The following is a 20,657-nucleotide window of genomic DNA, read 5'->3' as shown; positions in this document are numbered from 1 at the left end:
GGCAGCAAGAGCAAAAGAAAGAGTTAATTATAAGGGAACCTCCCTAAGGCTTTCAGCTGATTTCTCTACAGAAACACTGCAGGCCAGAAGAGAGTGGCAAGATACACTCAAAGTTCTAAAAAGGAAAAATTTGAACCTAGAATACGCTTCCCAGCAAGATCATGATTCAAAACGGAAGGAGAGGTAAAGAATTTCTCAAACAAAAACTAAAAGAATACAGCAATACTAAATATATTCTAGAAGAAATATTGAAAGGTCTCCTCTAACTAGGAAAGAAGTAAGAAAGATATAGGATGGAAGAAATCACAGTTGAAAAGTAATCACTTAAATAAGCCAATATACAGATCAAAAAAGTAACCTATTTGTGAAAGCAATGATAAACACAAGGAACAGTAAAATGATAAACACGAAGATGTAGAAAAGGACATCAAAATCATAAAATGTGGGGAAGGAGAGTAAGAAAAACCTAGACTACCTTTTTTAGAATGTGTTTGAGCCTATAGCACTATCAGTCTAAAGCAAGCAGATGTAGAAAGGGGGTTACAATGCTTGAAAAACATGGCAATCACAAATCAAAAATAAGCAATACATTCACAAAAACCAATCTGCCACGCCATGTCTTTTGATTGGCTCATCAGTCCATTGACATTTAAGGTAATTATTAATATATGTATATTTATTGCCATTTTAAACCTTGTTTTCAGTTGACTCTATGTTTCTCCTTTGTTCCTTTCTCTTTATTTTTTGGTTGGATGATTTCCTTTTATTTTATACCTGTGTCCTCTTTTTGCTTTTTGTGAATGTATTGCTTATTTTCGAATTGTGATTGCCCTATTTTTGTTTTTTGTAAATTGGTACAACCGCTATGGAAAACAGTGTGGAGATTCCTCAGAAAACTAAATATAGAACTACCTTATGATCCAGCAATTCCACTCCTGAGTATATATCCAGACAAAACTACAATTCATAAAGATACATGCACCTGCATGTCCATAGCAGAGCTATTTCCAACAGCCAAGACATGGAACAGCCTAAATATCCATAGACAGATGAATGGATTAAGAAGATGTGGCAATATATACAATGGATACTACTCAGCCATAAAAAAATGACAAAATAATGCCATTTGCAGCAACATGGATGCAACCCTAGAGATTCTCATACTAAGTGAAGTAATTCAGAAAGAGAATGACAAATACCATATGATATCACTTATATGTAGAATCTAAAATATGGCACAAATGAACCTATCCACAAAACAGAAACAGACTCATAGAAATAGAGAACAGACTTGTGAATGCTAGGGGAGTGGGGAGTGGAAGTGGAATGGACTGGTAGCTTGAGGTTAATAGAGGCAAGCTATTATATTTAGAATGGATAAGCAATAGGTCCTACTGTACAGCACAGGGAACTCTATCAAATCTCTTAGGCGATGATGGAAGATAACATGAGGGAATGTATACGTATGTATGACTGCGTCACTTTGCTGTGCCGTGGAAATTGGCAAAACACTGCAAATCAACTATACTTTAATAAAAATTCTAAAAATCTTGAAAGCCAGCAAAAGAAAATTCCTTTAGTATACTCTGTTGGAAATAAACTCTCAGTTGTCATTTGGCTGAAACTATCCCTGTGTCACTTTCATTTTCCCCAAGTCTATAATTCCAGGTTGATAGTTATTTTCTCTTACTCTTTTAAATCTATTATTCCACAGTCCTCTGGCTTCCTTTGTTGGAATTGAGAAGAAAGGCATCAGTATAAATATCTTTCACTTATGTGTAGCCCATTTTTCATTCTGACAGCTTTTAAGATCTCTTATTTTTCTTTGATTCTTTTTTGGAAGTATCTGTTATACATAAATTGAATTTATCTTAATTTATGTTACTTAGTCTACATTTTGGCTCCCTTATCTCAAGATTATTATCTTTATATTGTGTTGGATGTTTATTCGTTTTCATTGATTTGTATTTTTATACATGGTATATTTTTCACTGTGCTTCTCATTTATTCATAGAATTCATATTATCCCCATATTAGACTGTCCTACCCTGTCTTCCACTTCTCTTTATACTTAGGCAACAGGAAATAAGAAACACACTCAAATTAGAAAAATTCAAAGAGAAAGAGGTTGTATACAAAATGTCTATTTAAAAGCTGAAGAGGGAGTTCCCGTCGGGGTGCAGCAGAAATGAATCTGACTGGGAACCATGAGGTTGAGAGTTCAATCCCTGGCCTCTCTCAGTGGGTTAAGGATCTGTCATTGCCATGAGCTGTGGTGTAGGTCTCAGATGAGGCTGGGATCTGGTGTTGCTGTGGCTCTGGCATAGGCCAGCTCCAATTAGACCCCTAGCCTGGGAACCTCCACATGCCTTGGGTCCAGCCCTGAAAAGCAAAAAAAAATAAAATAAAATAATAAAAAGTTAAAAATAAAAAAGTTATGTTAAAAAAATAAAAATAAAAAATAAAAGCTGAAGGGGACCCATGATGCAGAAGCCAAATCTAGCTGCAGTGACTCTGCCAACATCCCAGGTCCTAGGGAACAAGGAGGTAGAGTGGTTACCAGCACTCAGAAAGACAGAGAGCTGTGAGGCGCAGGCTACCTTGAGATAAGCAGTGACATTTTGTGGAAGGAAAAAGCTAGACTAAGGCAGCCTGCAGAAAGATAGAGGATTGACCATCCTTCCACCATTCATCTTCCTCCCTCCAAACCTTGCCAGGGCTTACCCACAAATTGGCTCCTAGCAAAAGCAGAGGGCATGTCATGTAGTCCCTACAAGTCAGCCTGTTGGACAGTCACAATGTTGGACTATCCTGGCAGAGACTCACAGGCAGTCATAGTCATTGCTACCAACCTCAATCACAAAGACACTGCTGCTCTCTTGATTTTTCCCCATGTCTGAGACGTAGCTTTATTAATGGCTCCGCCTTCTCTGTAGAGGGACTTTCCAAATATGATCAGGAGACCATCTCATTCAAAATCAGGAGTTCCTGTTGTGCAGTGGACGTGAGCCTAACTGATATCATGAGGGTATGGGTTCAATCAATCCCTGGCCTTGCTCAGTGGGTTAAGGATCCAGCGTTGCCCTAAGCTATGGTTCAGGTTGCAGATGCAGCTTGGATCTGGCATTGGGTGACTGTGGCGTAGGCCGGCGGCTGCAGCTTTGATTTGACCTCTAACCTGGGAAATTCCATATACCCTATGTGTGGCCCTAAAAAGAAAAGAAAATTAACTCAAAATCACCCAAGACCTTTATAAAAATGCAGATTTAGGTCCCTCAAAGCTTATAAGGTTCATTACGCTTAGGAATGGGTCCAGAAATCTTCATGTTAATTTAGTGTCTCTATGATCAAGAAAAGTCATTGAGTTATAATGTAAGAATTTTATGCAAGCATCTTCATTCTCTTTTCTACTAGGTCCCTTGGAAAGGTGTTGAAATGTTGTCAGGCAGAAATAATCAAGTAGCAAGAAAGAAGTTCTCAGAGTCCTGTGATTTCTTTGTTTAAAATGATCAAATATTTCAGTAAGAGAATTTGCAAATGCATCCTTTTATTTTTCCTATAAAACATATGGATGTTATTCACACCCTAAAATTTAAGAGCTATAAAAATATCACTTATTTTAAACAGTACCCTACCAGTATGTTTTTAAAATGTGAAAACCAATGTAAGATAAATCCATGGAAAGGATTTCACGAAGCAAGTAGGACTTAAGAGTATCCAGGAGAGGGATCAGACAAAGGCAGTAGAAGCAAGGATACCAATAATGCAGCATCTGAAGGGTTGTGAAGCACACATGTGAAGGAGTAAGAGTCCCTGTTAATTCATTCATTAATTTTTATTTATTTATTTATTGCTTTTAAGGGCCACACCTGAATCATATGGAAGTTCCTGGCCTAGGTTCCAATCAGAGCTGTGGCTGCTGGCTTATACCACAGCCACAGCAATGTGGGATCCAAACCATATCTGCAACTTGCACCATGGCTCATGCCAATGCCAGATCCCTAACCCACTGAGTGAGGCCAGGGATCAAACCCGCATCCTCATGGATACCAATCGGGTTCATTTCCCCTGAGCTACAGTGGGAGCTCCCAGAGTCCCTGTTAATTTAAATAGAATATATGGCAGATGAGTTGGGGCTAGACTTGGAGGGCCTTGTATGCAGAGCCAGACTACTTTGGAATTTCGGTGAGTGGTAGGTCCCTCGGATTAGCTGAACCCCACCCTGTGCCACTTGCTTACAGCCATTCTAGGCTTTGCAAAAAATGCTTCAAAACACCACAGTTAGATGTGGTCAGGAGAAACAGTTCTGGTGATGAGAAATCACTGGGAGGTTTCAAGCACATTTTTTGTTTTCCTATGAAAGGAACAGGTGCAATTGGCACAGTGCTTCTCCCTCTTCTTATGGCCCTGAGCATGGACATAAATCTGAATCTGTCATGGTCCAGCTTGTGACCATATTATAATTAAAAATTAACAGGAGTGGAGTTCCCATCCTGGCTCAGACGAAACGAATCTGACTAGCATCCATGAGGATGCAGGTTCGACCCCTGGCCTCGGTCAGCGTGTTAAAGGATCAAGCATTACCTTGACCTGTGGTGTAGGTTGCAGACGCAGCTTGGATCTGGCATTGCTGTGGCTGTGGTGTAGGCCAGCGGGTACTGCTCGGATGCCACCGCTAGCCTGGGAACCTCCATATGCCGAGGGTGTGACCCTAAAATAAAAATAAATTAAAAAAATTAACAGGAGCATAGAGCCCATGTGCTCATGTGGGCAGGTGGCCGCTAAAGATCTGCTGAACCAGTGCTTGCAGCTGACCTCTGAACTTGGTGTTAAGTGGGAAGATGCACCCTTAGGTATAAATCACCTTTGGTTGCGTTTCCTGCTTCTTGTAGCCAGATACTTTCCTAGCTACCACTTTGTGGATGTAGAGAGTAGGATTTAATTTACAGTGCTAGTGGGAAAGTAATGTCACTTTCCCTTTATTTTTCCAAATGGAATATAACCTGCTTCAGTTTTCCAGTTGCCTAACTGGTGGAAAATCCAACGTCAGTCATGTTTGGGGAATCCCAACTTCTACTTTTAGGTGTTTTAAATAGTCATAAACATTAGAGGAAATAACCCCAACACCCCTTCTTCAGCAGTCATCCAGAAAATGCCTCTTGTCCAAGCTTCATCGGCAACCTTGGCATGGAAGTCCTCTCTTGTTCCCATGGCGACAAGCCGTCCTCATTAGTCCTCTTTGACCTCTTTCAGCAACACTAGATTTATTGTCATGAAAGATACTACATGATATGAGGTAATTGTACCCAGATACTCACAAGATCCACGGAAGCCTCACTGGGTGTCCAGGATGAGGTATGGTCTCCAAACATCTCCAGGTTCTGCTATGTCTGATCTCCAACCAAACAATCCTCGCTTCCAACCCATCCCTTGTGCAATGATTGTCCCTAAAGTCCCCTCGATATACAGAAGCTTCAGAAAATTGGATATTGATAGAACTGAGTTTCCATAGCAACTTCTTCTTTTGACTCCACAACATAAAATCTCCTAAAACAGAGGGCAAATTTTGTCTACTTTCTTGCAAAGAGAGATCTGGTGGCGGGGAGAAAAATCACACAAAGCAAAGAGAAGAAAACATACCTTACTATCTTACAAATTTATCTAGTCACACACAGGTCATGAGGAACCATCCAAGCTTTTTAAGCCAGTCCGTAGCATTTTAAGAATGACTAATCTGATGGCAGTAATGGCATGAATGAGAAAGGATGAACTCTTATGTTAAGAATCAAAGATATGTTATCACTTGCAAGTGAATAATCAAATTATTTTATCAATATGTGTTTCTATTGCAATCGAAGAAAACTATGAATTGTACATGAGTATAATCCTCTGTGAATGCTCTGATATGCCGTAATTAAAAACTGGAAACTACCCAAACACCTGTGAAGAGGTGAACAGAGGAGCAAAATATGATATGTCCACACAATGCAGCATTCCTCAGCAATTAAAAGCCACCAACTATTGATATGTGTAACAACAGGGACGAATTAAAAAAAAAAAAAAAAAGCACTTTGAGGAGTTCCTGTCATGGCTCAGCAGTAATGACTCCATTAACATACATGAGACATGAGGACGCAGGTTCAATCCCTGGCCTTGCTCAGGGTAAAGGATCCACTGTTGCTGTGGCTGTGGTGTAGGCTGGAGCTATAGCTCTGATTCAACCCCTAGCCTGGGAACTTCCATATGCCACACCTGCGGCCCTAAAAAAAATCAGATTTTGTGAAGGGTCACCTTCACATCCTAGCTTCTCTTGATACTTAGATTTTGTTTTCCCCTAATTATCTCCTAAGGTCTAAGGAAGTGAGTTTAAAAAGTTATTATTACTAATGCATATAAGGCACTTACTCTGCTAGCTTCTGAGGATTTGAGGATGAGTTAGATATTCGAGCCTTCCAAGAGTTTTCAAACTACTGAGAGAGACAGATGCATACAACATATACACACAAAACACCACACACATACACATGCAATCTCAATAATTATGAATATGGGTACTTCTATGTGCTTTATGCTTTATGTTTCATAAACACCCTTTAAGATAGATAATGTTATCTTCCTTATACAGATCAGGGATCGAGGCACCTAGACATTAAGTAATTTTCCAAAGGTCACACAGTTAGTAGCAAAGCCAGTTAACAATGAGGCAACTTACTGCAATTATAAGAAAGAGACTTCACAGTCCATAATGTACATGAGTAATTACTGGGGACAAAAGGTCAGAATATTTGAAATCATGTTTTTTCTAAAAATGTTAGGATGTATTATTATAGTAATTCTGCTAGAACCAAATTAGCATAATTGCTATAACACAAATATAGACAAAATGTTATAGAGGCATGAAGAAAGGAGTTAATAATACTCTAAAAAAACAACATAATTTCTAAACGTAGGCAAACATTAAAATGAAACAAATATCTCTGGACTCTCACTATACTGATAAGCCCAATTATTTTACTAGAAATAAAACAAAAAGAAAGTAATATATGTGCAAGATAGAAATTCAAACAATGTAGACAGGAATTATTTTATTAAAAAATAAGGCATACCTCCACCAAGTTTTTTGCTCCAAAGTAAACATTGTTGAGTTAAAATGTCAATATGTATAATACCTTCCATTAAAGTAATGCATACATACATTTACATACCAAATCTATATTTGAATTAAAGTAAAGATACAATAACAATTTACTGAATTTTTCTTAGATTTTTCTAATAGATATTGGGAAGCCACTTCATTTCAGAGTCATTTAATTATTTTAAACACTACACAGTATTTTTTACATGGATATATCATATTATGTGAAGGTAACGAGTCATTTTTTTCAAATAAAGCTTAGTATTATATGCAGCACTTCAAGAATTAAACCGCGTTTGTCTAGATAAATCTTTGATGGGTTCCTCCAAGTCTTTCATGTCAACCTCCTTAGGTTCCAGCAGATGGCGCTATAACAACACTCCAAGAAAACTGAACTGCCTAACAAGACACTGAGCTATTTAAAGTCAGCAGAGGACGGTCTATTTTCCAAATAAAAAAATCAATTTCACAATTGCCATTCTTTCATGATATAAGGGTGATTGTTGCCAAAATATCATAAAATATTGGGCACTACGATGGTTTAAGTGTTCTTTTAAAACCTTTGCAAAAGAATTGTTACAATAGGAAATGGGTCAGATGAAATATCTTGGCCTATGTGGTGACAGAAGCAGTATTTTTAAGGGCTTATCACTAGTGACACATCACTTCCACTTACAATATCCAAATTGTTCCTTACAATGACCCTATGGGTTTAGAAGGTCAAAGGTATCCTCTTTAAGCAGATAGGAAAGCTGATGCTTTGCAAAAACTCAGTCCAGAAACTAGGCTCAAAGGCTGGTCTTCTAACTTCAAAATATTGAGCTATTCTCAATCCACCCATTCATTTGCTGGATCTATTCTTGGTGGTGGTGGTGGTTTTGCTTACTTGTTTGTGAATGAAAACTATAGGTTGTAATATTTTTAATATTAGGTAATGCATCAGTAAGCAATAAGTATAACAAATATTTTCTCCCCAGTAAAGAGAACAAGAAAGAAAAGACCAAATGAAGGAAAATTAGAAAAGAGTACAGGGAAAAGGCAATGAAGATGGAGGAGGCAAGAGATATTGAAAGTCTGAGGAATAAGAAAAGGAGATGCAATACAATTGGACAGTTTTTCACTTGGTTGTTAGATTCAGTCCTAAACACTGATTATGTGCTCTCCTCCTCACACTTGAACCTGTTATCCACAGCCCACAGAAATATTTTAACTGCTTTGATTCTTAAATGTATTTATTTGATGTGTGTATGTAAAATGTTTGACAGATAAGTATTTTACTATTTTATGTTAAAGTCACCTAAAAATGAGCATGGAGGACTGGATTCCTTACCATGTTTTGCCACACATTTTCCAGTGAAGTTGAACATTTAATCCTCTTAAGTAGGATTTAATCCTCTTAAATCCTACTTCTCATCCTCAAAACTGAGCATTTGAAAATAGTGAGTTACTGTGAGTCTAATGAAATTATCACACAGCAGGTGTGCAAATGTTCATTTATTTGGCTGATACACAATGCCTGTGTGTTTTGGCCTTACAGCACTAAGCCTCTGTGATCTGACCCATGTTTATTTCTCTAGCCTTATCTTGTCCCAGGTTTCTTTTCAATCACAGCATGGACAATGTCCTTCCTTCCGGGGTTTTGTTTATTTTGGGTTTTCTGTGCTTTTATTTCACTTTGCTCTTTTCCTCTTTAAATTCCTTTTTCAGTTTTTTTTTTGGGGGGGGGTCTCATATGCCCACTAGACTGTAAACAGCAAGGTGGGGTGCCTAGAGCAGGACTCTTCATTCTCTATGAACTCCAAGTTTCCAAAGCTCACTAAATCTTGAGAACTGGTCAGAAGAGTTGGCCTAGACAATAGCTTAGTTTTATGAGGGAAGTAAGGTGACTGCCTCAAAGATAAATGTTTTTTGATTCCCTTTATTACCTCCTTTAGAGTAGAAATCATATTCTACTACAAACTACAAAGTATGTTTGCCTCCGTTACTTAAGTCACCTTAAGTTAAGTGGTGACATCCAATCCCACACTAATTTGAAATGCTAAAGAGGCAGAATTTTCTTTAGACAGCCATCACACAAGCCAGAATAATTTGCAGACAAAGAAGCTTAGGGCAGGAACTTCGTTAGGTACACTAATTTCTCCTTCCCAACATTATTTACATTCCTGCAAATGATCTTCCCAGATCACGGTGCATCTTATTTAAGAGTAATAGACAAGAGTCATAATTAGATAATTCTAGCTCTTCTCCAAGAAAAGAAAAAGTGTCACTGGATAAATGCCAGAGTGTTCACTTCTGGAAGAAAAGATTAGATTGAGCATTTCATAATTCATTTCAAATTTGAATACTAATCCCTGGTTGGATTTGAGAAAAATCCTGAAGCTTGCTTTAATAAATGAGATGTCACTTTGTGATTAGATTCTTATTTCTATTTGATATGAGGCTCATGCTGTGGTCCTTGATCTGGGAAAGAAAAAGAACCAGCCATGGGGGTGTAATTCTCTTGAACTGACTGAAGGCAGAAAAATCTAGCCACGGCAAACCTGTGGTGAATCAATGAGACAGAAAAGTTGGAAATGTAGGTAAGGACTAGATCATGTGGTGCTGGTCCCTGAAAGTAGCTTAGATCTGATGCTGGGATGAAATGTCTCTGGGATTTTAAGCTGTAGAGTGACTTATCATCTCATGTGTGTTTTGGATTCAGAAACATGATGTAAACAATAAATGATGGCTACCTCGCTTGACTATATTGCTTAATAATTCCCCAAACTGGTGCTCTGGTGTTTGTTTACAACCAAAGACACTGTACTTTCTGAGTATTTGAGAAGAATAAATATTTGATCCTATGGTTGCAACATGATTTACAAGTTGCTTATAAGGGGATGATTTGCAGACCACAATGAAAACATTGAATTATTTCTTTTTTTCTTTTATTTTTTTCTTCTCATGGCCAAACCTGTGGCATATCAAAGTTCCCAGGCTAGGGGTCGAATCAGAGCTGCAGCTGAGGCCTACACCACAGCCATGGCAACACTAGATCCAAGCCACATCTGCAACTGTTGGGCAACGATGTATCCTTAGCCCACCGAGTAAGGCCAAGGATCAAACCAACATCCTCAGAGAGACAACACTGGGTTCTTAACCTGCTAAGCCACAATAGGAACGCTTGAATTATTTCTTAATGGCATTAACATCCAAGAAGTAGTAGGTATTTTCTCCTACCTCAAAAATTCAACTAGCCGTTCTCTAAAAATGTGTGCTTTTCCTTTTCCAGGAGTCCTTGCCTCAGCCCAGTGTGAATCTAGGTGTAGCCAAATGGCAAGGACTTCCCAATAGATTATGAGCAGAAGTGATATTTATCACTTCCAGGCCAAGGCCTTTAGGAGCAGATGAGTTTTCTCCATTCCCTTTTTCCCCTTCTTCCATTAGAAGGTCTACTAGAACTAAGGGATCGAGGGCCCAGAAGATAGAATGGAAACAGTCCCTTGAATCACTGGGTAGAAGAAAGCCCAGCAAACTGAACCTCCCCTCCTCATTAGGCTTTCCTTTCTTCCCCTCTCCACTAAGTGGATAGTGTTCTTCCATGCAAGATAAGCAGCACCTTCCACAAGCCCACTCCTTCTCCGTCGAGCCTCAGATTGCTTGTGTGTTCTGTCCTCATCCCAAAGAACACCTTGCCTCTCTTTCCAGTTCTGGAGAGTTTGAGATGGTAGGGATCTCAGAGTTTAGTGATCATTTTCCCTGGATAGTTTTTTCCCAGTCAGTCCTCATATTCATGAAATGACATTTATGTAACAGAGGGACCACAGGCCTTCCCTCTTTTGTGTCATTATCCTGTCAGCAATGAAGACATATCTGTCCTTGTCACAGAACAAATCATTAAATCTGACTGCAAGTTGCAGGGAATTATAGGGCTGATAGATGTCCCATCAATGTTTCTGGTATTTACCCTCGAAAATTGCTAAGACAGGAGGTGAGGTAAGGAGAGTCACAGAGTTATCAAAGCTGGAGTGGATGTTCTCTCATTTATTGGAAGAGCTGTTTGTATCAGGAAAACCAGGGTTGAATCAGATATTTAATACGGACATGGAAAAAGCAGCTGAGAATTTAGAATACAATGATGTCGTTTCCTGAAGAATCCAAGCATTTGACCACAAGCTGAAGTGATCAAGGGAAATGGTCCAGATCTCACAAAGATGCCGGCGGTGTAGATTGGGACAGAGCTGACATTTAAAAAAGATACTCCACATTTCCCCATATCCTCACTAAAATGTGTCTATCATCACCGCAAGGTGTCTCATGGGCCTAGCCTGAATCTTCAGGGTAGACGGGCAGTCTCCACTTACAGTCTCACATGTTCAAGAAAAAAGAGATTACTTAGAAGAAAAAATGAGGAAGACATTGGAGGGACATGTGGAAGGGAAGATATTTCACTAGGGGTTATTAATACTAAATGGTAAGGTTTATGAGGGTAATAATCCCTGCTGTCAGGTTCAGTACTCAACTTAGATAACGTCTGGCACATAATAGATGCCGAACACATGAGTGCTGTGTGAGTAAATGGATGTATGGATAAAGGAATGAACTAGTGACGACCGAATGAATTTTAGCTCCCTGGTTATCATATCAACTTGTTAGATGGAGATGGAACTAATCAGAGTCAACTGGGGGTCATCACTCAAGTGTTGGATCTTTCCTTCCGCACAATCCTCTTCCGTGTAAAAATCATTCTTCAAGACTAGCACTGGGAACTATACCTCGTCACTTATGACGGAGCATTATAATGTTAGAAAAAGAATGTATATACGTATGTGTGGCTGGGTCACCTTCTTGTATAGTATAAAACTGACAGAACACTAAACCAGCTATGATGGAAAATATAAAGATCATTTTAAAAAATTAAAAAATAGACTATTTCCATTATGAGAAAAAAAAAAAAAGAATCGCCTTGAGATGTTAGGGAATAGAATAGAACAATGAGAAGCTCAAGATTACTAAGGTGAAGGAAGAGGAAAGTGTGGAGTAGGATCTCGAGTTGCTTGGGGCCAAGGTTCTAGAAAAGCAATATATAAAGCAAGAAAAGAAAATCTAATTTTAGCCTTAAATCAGTGAGAAAAAGAAGAAAAACATTTCAGGAAAAAACATGGTCAAATACTAGATTTGATATTAAATAAAAACCTAGTTCTCATTTAGTGCCTATCCCACACCCTTTGTATAACATCAAGATTGTATTCCTTTCCCCCCATGAGAAATATCCAGTGTTTCCACACAACTCCATGGTAAATAAATTGGCCTGTGACTTGCCATTTAGCATAGCTGTCTTTCAAAAAGAAGTATGTTCCTACAACCTCTTAAACAATTTTTGTAACACAGTCAAAAAGTGGGTAATTGAAAAATGGTCTATAAAGATTTGCCTTTGCTTTACAAATACAAAATTGATTGTCCTAAATATGTAGAGTACTAATCTTGGGGAAAACAACACAAGTCAGAGAATGAATAATTTTTAAAAATGAAACAATTTATTTTAAATATTATTAAAAATACTTAATGCTGAACAGTGAATTGAAAAACCAATGAGCAGTATCTACAGGCAATTTGTCTGGTGTACCATAATGTTCTTAAAGTATATGGGTTCAATTTACTTCACGTTAGCATCTGAATTTGAAATGTTTAAATCTTGCTATGGCAATGCCAGATCAGCTCTCTAGATTACCTCTAGAGGGCAATGTCTCATTAAAATTATAATCTTGGGCACTACTAGGCTCTATTTACAGTAGAGCTATAAGCAAATCCTATTGAATTGAAGTGCCAAGTACATAACCTCTGTCTATATAACTTGTCTCTTAGTGGAATGAAAAACAATGTAGATTGGACCTAACCGGAAATTTCAAAGTGGAAGGCTCACTCTGAGCCCACACTGACCATCTGTGAATAGTGCACCTGACCTCAATGAATTCTCAGTCATTGACTTGACCACTCTTGGACTCACCCAGCTCTGAGTGGGTTTTGTGTGTTGTGTTCTCTTCTTTTCAAAGAAAGCTATAAGTCCATCCTCAAGGTTGTATTTCACTTTGGCTACCCAAGACAGATTTTAAGTTTTCTAATAGTCTAAAAACTGCAGAGCTGGACTGTATGAGTTCCTTGGTCCCAGAGTACCAAACAAATGTGTTTCTGAATCTTTTTTGACCTTGAGCTAGTTAGTTAACTTTTCTGAGTTTGTTTTCCCTACTAGTAAAATAAGGATAATAATATCTAACATGAGGAAGTTGTAGTGAAAATTAACGAGTTAACGCATATAAAGCAGTATGCCCAGGGTCTGATGCATTAGAAAGTAAATGGTAGCTGTTTTTATGTCTCTTTCTCATTTTCATTGTGAGCCCTGCCAAGTTCCTACCCAAGAACTAATCCACCTGAATAACTTCATCATTTTACCTGTGCCACCTTCATTCATTCTTCAGGAGCCAGCTATAGGCTTTTTTTCTGTTGAATTTCCCAAGTTTCATAATCAAACTGAGTTGTCCATACCCCTTGTTCCCACCAAGCTTATTGATACTTGTGTTACAATCTCACCATGTTGGGTTTTTTTTCTGTTTGTTTGCTTTTACTTCTTTAAAGTATAGTTAATTTACGATGTTGTGCCAATTTCTGCTATATAGCAAAGTGACCCAGTCATATAGCATTTACACACACATTCCTTTTCTTATATTATCTTCCATCATGGTCTATCCCAAGAGACTGGATATAGTTGCCTGTGCTGTACAGTAGGACCTCAGTGCTTATCCATTCTAAATGTAATAGTTTACATCTACTAACCCCAACCTCCCAGTCCATCTCACTCCCTCTTCCCACGCCCTCGGCACACACAAGTCTGTTTCCTATGTCTATGAGTCTGTTTCTATTTTGTAAATAGGTTCATTTGTGCTATATCTTTGATTCCGTACATAAGTGATATATGGTATTTGTCTTTCTCTTTCTGACTTACTTCACTAGTATGGTAATCACTAGTCACCATGTTGTTTTGTTATTTATCTGTTTGCACATTTCAACATCTTCCAAATAACTATTAACTTTGCATGGCCAGAAACAGTATTTTATTCACCTCTAACTTACTAGTACATAGGACAAAGTACACCACATAGTAGGTTCTCAGTAAAAGTTTGCATCAGTGAAGGAATGAATGAATAAATGGATGACCCTTCACAGTCTCACCTTGACCACATTTCAAGTATCATAATTCCCACAGTCCTTTCTGAGTGGATTGCAAAATCAGCACGCTCTGCACTTTTCCCAGGATGGTGGGAGGAATTGCTTATCTAGTCCCTTTTATTTGGGGCCAAAAGGAATTACTTTTGGGAAGATTGCCCTGCTGGAAACAGCAAACTTTTCACTCTTTTTTTTTCTCTTGATTTCCCTTTTTGAATTCCTTTTGTCATATCAGCCTAAAAAGGACTTAAGGCATGTTTCTGTGCCCACTAAAAGCTCCTGCCAAAGATAAGCAAAGAATAGGAAAAATTGGAATAGCCTTGTTAGATTTCTGTCATTATGGATAATTGAGCTTTTTATAGTATGATTTAATTTTTACAATTAAAAAACAGAGAAAAGAACTACCGTGGTTGAAAAAAGTTCTACTGCTCTGTTAAAATTTATTTTCTAATCTACCAAAAATAATCAGATCAATAACATGTTTTTTAAAAATTATGGAAGATACAAGGTATTTTGGAAACCAAGGAACAGATTAGTTGACTGTTTCATTTGGGGTTTTTCTTTCACTCACTTTTCAAACTGGAGTTTGTGAGTTTGCCTGATAAAGTTCAATCAACTGGCTCAATAGAGAAGTGTAATCTAGCTTCCTGTGTCCAAGTAAGATTTTTAGTAACACCTTTTAAAATGATGAGATGGCAATTACCTCCTGTACCTCATACCAGTTCAAAATGAAATGAAATTCAAATCCATTACTTAGTTAAAAGGTCACATTCTAGTCCATCTTTGCCAAAATTAAACAACGCTGTAGTTTCCCAGGAATTCCCTATGTTTACAAGTCTTAAAAAATAATTATTCAAGGACATTTCAAAAGTTTGCATTAATTACCAAGAGGAAAAGACATTTTAAGAATAGCATAATAAGTCATAATAGGATCTCCCAAGTACATAAAGTGTTAGGGATATACAGGAGTTGGTGACCAGCTTGGTTTCCACCAGGAAGGGTGCCTGACTGCAGATCTCCAAGGGCCTTGGCAAAGCCAGTGACCATGCCCTTCCTCAACACCCATGGAAATCCAGCAACCACCTAAGAGGGTGCCTGGAAAAAGGTGCCCTGTAGGAGCAGTAATTTAACCTTTTAAAAATTAGGTTTTAAATGTTTTAAAAATTAAGTCCAGGGGCTTTGGGAGCACCTCTCCATTAACCCAAATACTTGCAGCATATTCTAAGTTACAATCATGCATATCATGCATGGAAAAAAATAGTGTGAGAAAGAACAGCTTGATCTTCAAGTAAAGGATTGACGTCTAAGGATATTTTCTAAGGATTTCAGAAATGAAATGCACTCTCAGATGGCTGCTTTACCATGTTTGATAAGTTAAGGGAGTTATGCATCATCATCCACACATATCCTTTTCTCTCCCCCTCCTCTTCCTTCTCCTTTCCCAGTTCTCCATATGTTTTCGCCTATATGTTTTGTGATTTGAAAGTTCCTAGTGTGTAACTATGTGGGGAAGGCAACATATTCCACAGCAATTGACTCTAATGGATATTATTCCAAATTGCGCTTCCCTGCAACATGCAAAAATTGTGAACTTGATACATCTTAACTGAAAGAGGCACAGAAAGCAGTTAATAAATATTGGTCAAGGCCAGCCTCCTAGAGTATGCCATCCCCGTCTCCATGTCCCAGCCATCACCAGATCGTTATGTGACATTTGAGAATTTGGAGGTCATATACAATTATCTCCAATGTAATAAAGTGGGTTAGAGTAAACATGGGGTGATCAATTAAAGGATAACTTAATCAGAAAGTACCCTTGCCTAAATACTGGGTGCTCTCTCTCTTGCAGTTGGCCATTAAGAACATTATTTGAGAATTGCATAATTATGTAGATCAAAAATGGAAATTGTGTGACAGGTCAGAGGGGAAAAAACAAGGACGTCAAAATAGAAGAAATCAACCCAAGGATTCTGGATTTTATAGCACCTTCCCAGGGCAAAGTAACCAAAATCAATGTCAAAGTATATCATCCTGATTCCAGGGCATGTTTTAAATGTGCAGAAACTGGATCCAAGTAAACATTTAATAAATATCTACTTTTTTAAAAAAGTAAATAGCTCTGGTCAGAGTCTGCTTGTTCCTTTCCATGGTCCCTCAGAGATGTGAAAGTTCTTGGATCGCTTTCAGGTTCATGCCTTCATAGTCACATGCCATGGAAGTTATTATTGGCCAAGAAATAAGTGCATGCCAATTCAGTTTGTGCAATATTAATGCTCTGGAATGTAAAAAGTGCCAACCATATGAACATATTGCTACAAATAATCTTGAATAATAAAGATCATATTTTTTAACCTTAATACAAGTTTATTTCAATTAAAAATCATCCAGAAGTGAATGGATAACCTGACATCAAGAAATGGCAATATATAAAACATAATCGATTAGTAGCCTTAATTTACTTTGCTATGTGATTCATCACTAACAACTTTTGAATATCCCTGATATATAGTGAATTGAAATCTCAAGCTACTGAATAGTTATTTGATGTTAACAAAGAACAGATTATATTCAGATCTTGTGCAGTTTATAGTGCATCTGATTTTTATTAGTGTTTGGCTGGTTGCTTCCTTAATTCTTCCAATTTTTTTTTTTTTTTTACTAAAGTTGTTCTCAGTTGAGTTTAGCAAGCAAGATGAGCTCTCATTTTATTATCAAAGTTTCCAGCACATAATAATAAAAAGCTATGATGTAATTGTATAAATATCCCAATTGCCTAGCAATAAGAAAGAACATACAAATAAGATAAATAATTATCAACTGAGGCATACTCCAGGAAATTATCCCAGTGTTTTTCTTTTTCAATTCTAAATCTATTGCTTTTTTTCTTCCAAGGTAATGGCACCATTTCTATTTGGAATACAGATATACTTTTTATCACATTCACATTTTTACTGAGTAGTTATAGATGGATATATTAGGTAGATATATTAAGAAAAACAGTATCATAATTAAAAATGTTTGAACATATCTAATGTTTCAGAAATTCTATTACTAATTAGCAATAACAGACTTTTTGTTTGTTTGCTAGGGCCTTGGCAAAGCCAGTGACCATGCCCTTCCTCAACACCCATGTTTTTGTTTTTTAGGGCCACACTCAGGGCATATGGAGGTTCCCAGGCTAGGGGTCTAATAGGAGCTACAGCTGCTGGCCTACGCCAGAGCCACAGCAATGCCAGATCTGAGCCGCATCTGCGACCTACACCACAGTTCACAGCAATGCAGGATCCTTAACCCACTGAGCAAGGCCAGGGATGGAACCCGTAACCTCATGGTTTCTAGTCGGATTCGTTTCCGCTGCGCCACAAAGGGAAATCCAGTAGCAGACTTTTTTTAATGTTTCTTTAAGAAATACACAAAACAGCGTTCCTGTTGTGGTGCATCGGAAAGGAATCCGACTAGAAACCAAGAGGTTACGCGTTCCATCCCTGGCCTTGCTCAGTGGGTTAAGGATCCTGCATTGCCGTGAACTGTGGTGTAGGTCGCAGATGCGACTCAGATCTGGCATTGCTGTGGCTCTGGCGTAGGCCAGCAGCTGTAGCTCCTATTAGACCCCTAGCCTGGGAACCTCCATATGCCATGAGTGTGGCCCTAAAAAGCAAAAAAAAAAAAAAAAAAAAAAAAAGAAAAGAAATACACAAAACATACATGTGGTTTAAAAACTCAAATATTTCTAGAAAATCTAGAATTAAAAACAAGTTGCAGTCCTAATCACTATTTTTCTGTTTCTGCTTTCAGAGACAAAAATCATTTGTTGTTCTCAATTCATTATCTGGTGATTATCTCTTCATTTCTGAATCATGTATTTATACTGAGGTTTTTGTTTTGTTGATTACTGACATTGTTTATTGAGTTTCTAACAGGAAAAGAGAGAATTCACCTATCCTAAGCTTTAGTTTTCCTGCTCCTTCTTTCCAACAGTAATTCTTTGCTTATAGATGCTTCCCTGGTTACTGTTGCAACTTTAAAAAATCGATTTAAACCACTTTTTCTTGATCCATTAATGATAGGAAATGAGGAACTTTGTGAAATGAGGAACTTCTCTTTCCTACCTTTCCTTCCATTCTCCTTTCCCTTTCACATATGTCAACTATGCATTTAAGTTTTATATCAGCAGAGTTGATAATAGCTATGTTCTGCTCTGTCTGGTTAATCTCTGAAATGGGTCAATTAGTGGAGTTTATCAACAACAAAAAATTTTTTTAAATCTCTACTTACTTGCATCATATTCTCAAGTTTTTCTAAAGTTTCAATCGTATTTTAGACCGCCTATTTTTACTCCCAGAGAGGTTAGTCACAAATAATTCCATCAATGCTTCTCATTCTGGCTTTGTGGGCCTACTGCCTATCTGACCATCTAAGAAGTCCCTTTAATGTTACTTCAGGTTGGCTCTACTATTTCCTAAATCCTATTTTTCCCTCATGAAACTATGCAATATCATTTTATATCACTAATATTCTTCACTTTTTAAAATATTTAATAGTTGGAGATTGCAGTGATCCTCTATGCCTCTTAAGTTTTCTGTCACTATATCTAGTCTGTCCTATATTCTAGAAGTTTGACCTCAATTTATTTTCTAAGACTTCATTTTTATTTAAAAAAAAAGTTTTTATTATCCAAAAGATTTCTTTATGTCCTGATTGTGTTCCCTCAAAAGTGTAGCTGAAAGCACATATATGTGTTAAAATTCCACAAACTTCAAATATGTGTATTTTATCTTATGTAACTTATGTTTCAATAAAGGCTTTACAAGCTGGAAAAAGTCCATTTATCTCCATTTTTATTGTTGGGTATTACTCTCTCATTCTTCTGAAATATCTTTATTGATGATTTCTTTATTTCTACCCTTGTCAGTCTTGAAAAATATCCTCCACAGCTTGTAATAAACATCTTTTAGCATGTGCCCACATCATGTAAGGCTTCCCACTGGATACAGAATAGAATCTAGACACTGGCATAGACCAGAAGGTCTAGCTAAAGTCTGACTTTCTCTCTGATGACATGTCACGAATTACCTCTGTTATTTGCCAAATTTTAATAACAGATTTTTGGATCTCATGTCTGCCTCATGGCTTTCTGTTACTCCAGCCTGGAACTCTTTACATACGGCTCTCTGCACACCTGACTCCTTCTCTTTGCAGGTCTCAGGTGCATTTCACATCTTTGAAGAGGTCTCACCTAGCTGCCTTACATAAAGTTCTCCTCCCTCTATATTTACATTTTCTTTATAGCACTTAGCACTATCTAAAATAATCTTGTTCTGCTTTCTGTCACCCCTCAGTAGAAAAAAAGCTTCATGATTGATAGGGTTGTCTATTTACATGTATCTAATATTTTGTAACATACTCATGTATCTGCATTTTATCATTCTCCATTCCAATATTATCTATAGTAACTGGTGGATTATATAATCTTGAGTCTAAACAAACAAACAAACAAACAAACAAAACAAACAACAAACAAAAACTGGATGGAGCAGGCGCAGATTGGAGCCAGAGAGGTTTTGGAGAAATTCTGGGTCTCCACTTACTTTGTGATCTTTACTAAGTTGGTCTCTGGGCTTTAAGTCTCTAATCAGTAAATTAAGATTATATTTGCAGTGGAAGTGATTATTGAATAAATTATATGACTACTTTTCTAGATAGGAAAATGTAGGTGCATGATAAATTTATCTTCCCTATCTTCAATTATTCATTTCAAAACTATCGATAGAACACCTGATATCTGACTTTATAGTTCCAGGTCCACATGAACATCCCTAGTCCTGGGAACTTACAACCCTCCAAGAAACGTTCCATTTTGAATCAAAGCTAATGTTAGGATGTTTTAGTTTATGTTAATGGGAAACTTGCCCTCTGTTATTTTCACAGATTCATCCATATGGCAGGCTTGTGACAGTGCTTTGTCTCTTTTAAGTCTTCCTTGCTCCAACTTAAACATTTCCATTTGTAATAAGCATTCCCCATATGACACAGCTGCTATTTTCTGGGTGAATTCCTATTTGTCATTTTTCCATGTAGTGCTTATTGCCTAGAACTTCACGAAATTCCCCATGTGTTTTCACACTAGGGCATACTGGAACAAGATTGTCATCTCCTGAATTTATTTCACTCGTCATCACATTAACTTCTATTTTTTCAAGAGGAATCCAATGAAGTCTTATGTTGAGGCTCCCAAGTTTTCCACATATGTTTCTGTTAAGTAATGTCATCTTAATGTTGCACCTCCGCAGATGCCGTTTGGTACCTTAGTTCAAGATTTACC

The sequence above is a fragment of the Sus scrofa genome, chromosome 17 (assembly GCF_054392235.1).
Source record: "Sus scrofa isolate SSC_HxYL_T2T_F1_AM1 chromosome 17, Sscrofa_HxYL_maternal_Yorkshire_Landrace_v2.0, whole genome shotgun sequence".
Lineage (NCBI taxonomy): Eukaryota > Metazoa > Chordata > Mammalia > Artiodactyla > Suidae > Sus > Sus scrofa.
This window is presented reverse-complemented; position numbering follows the sequence as displayed.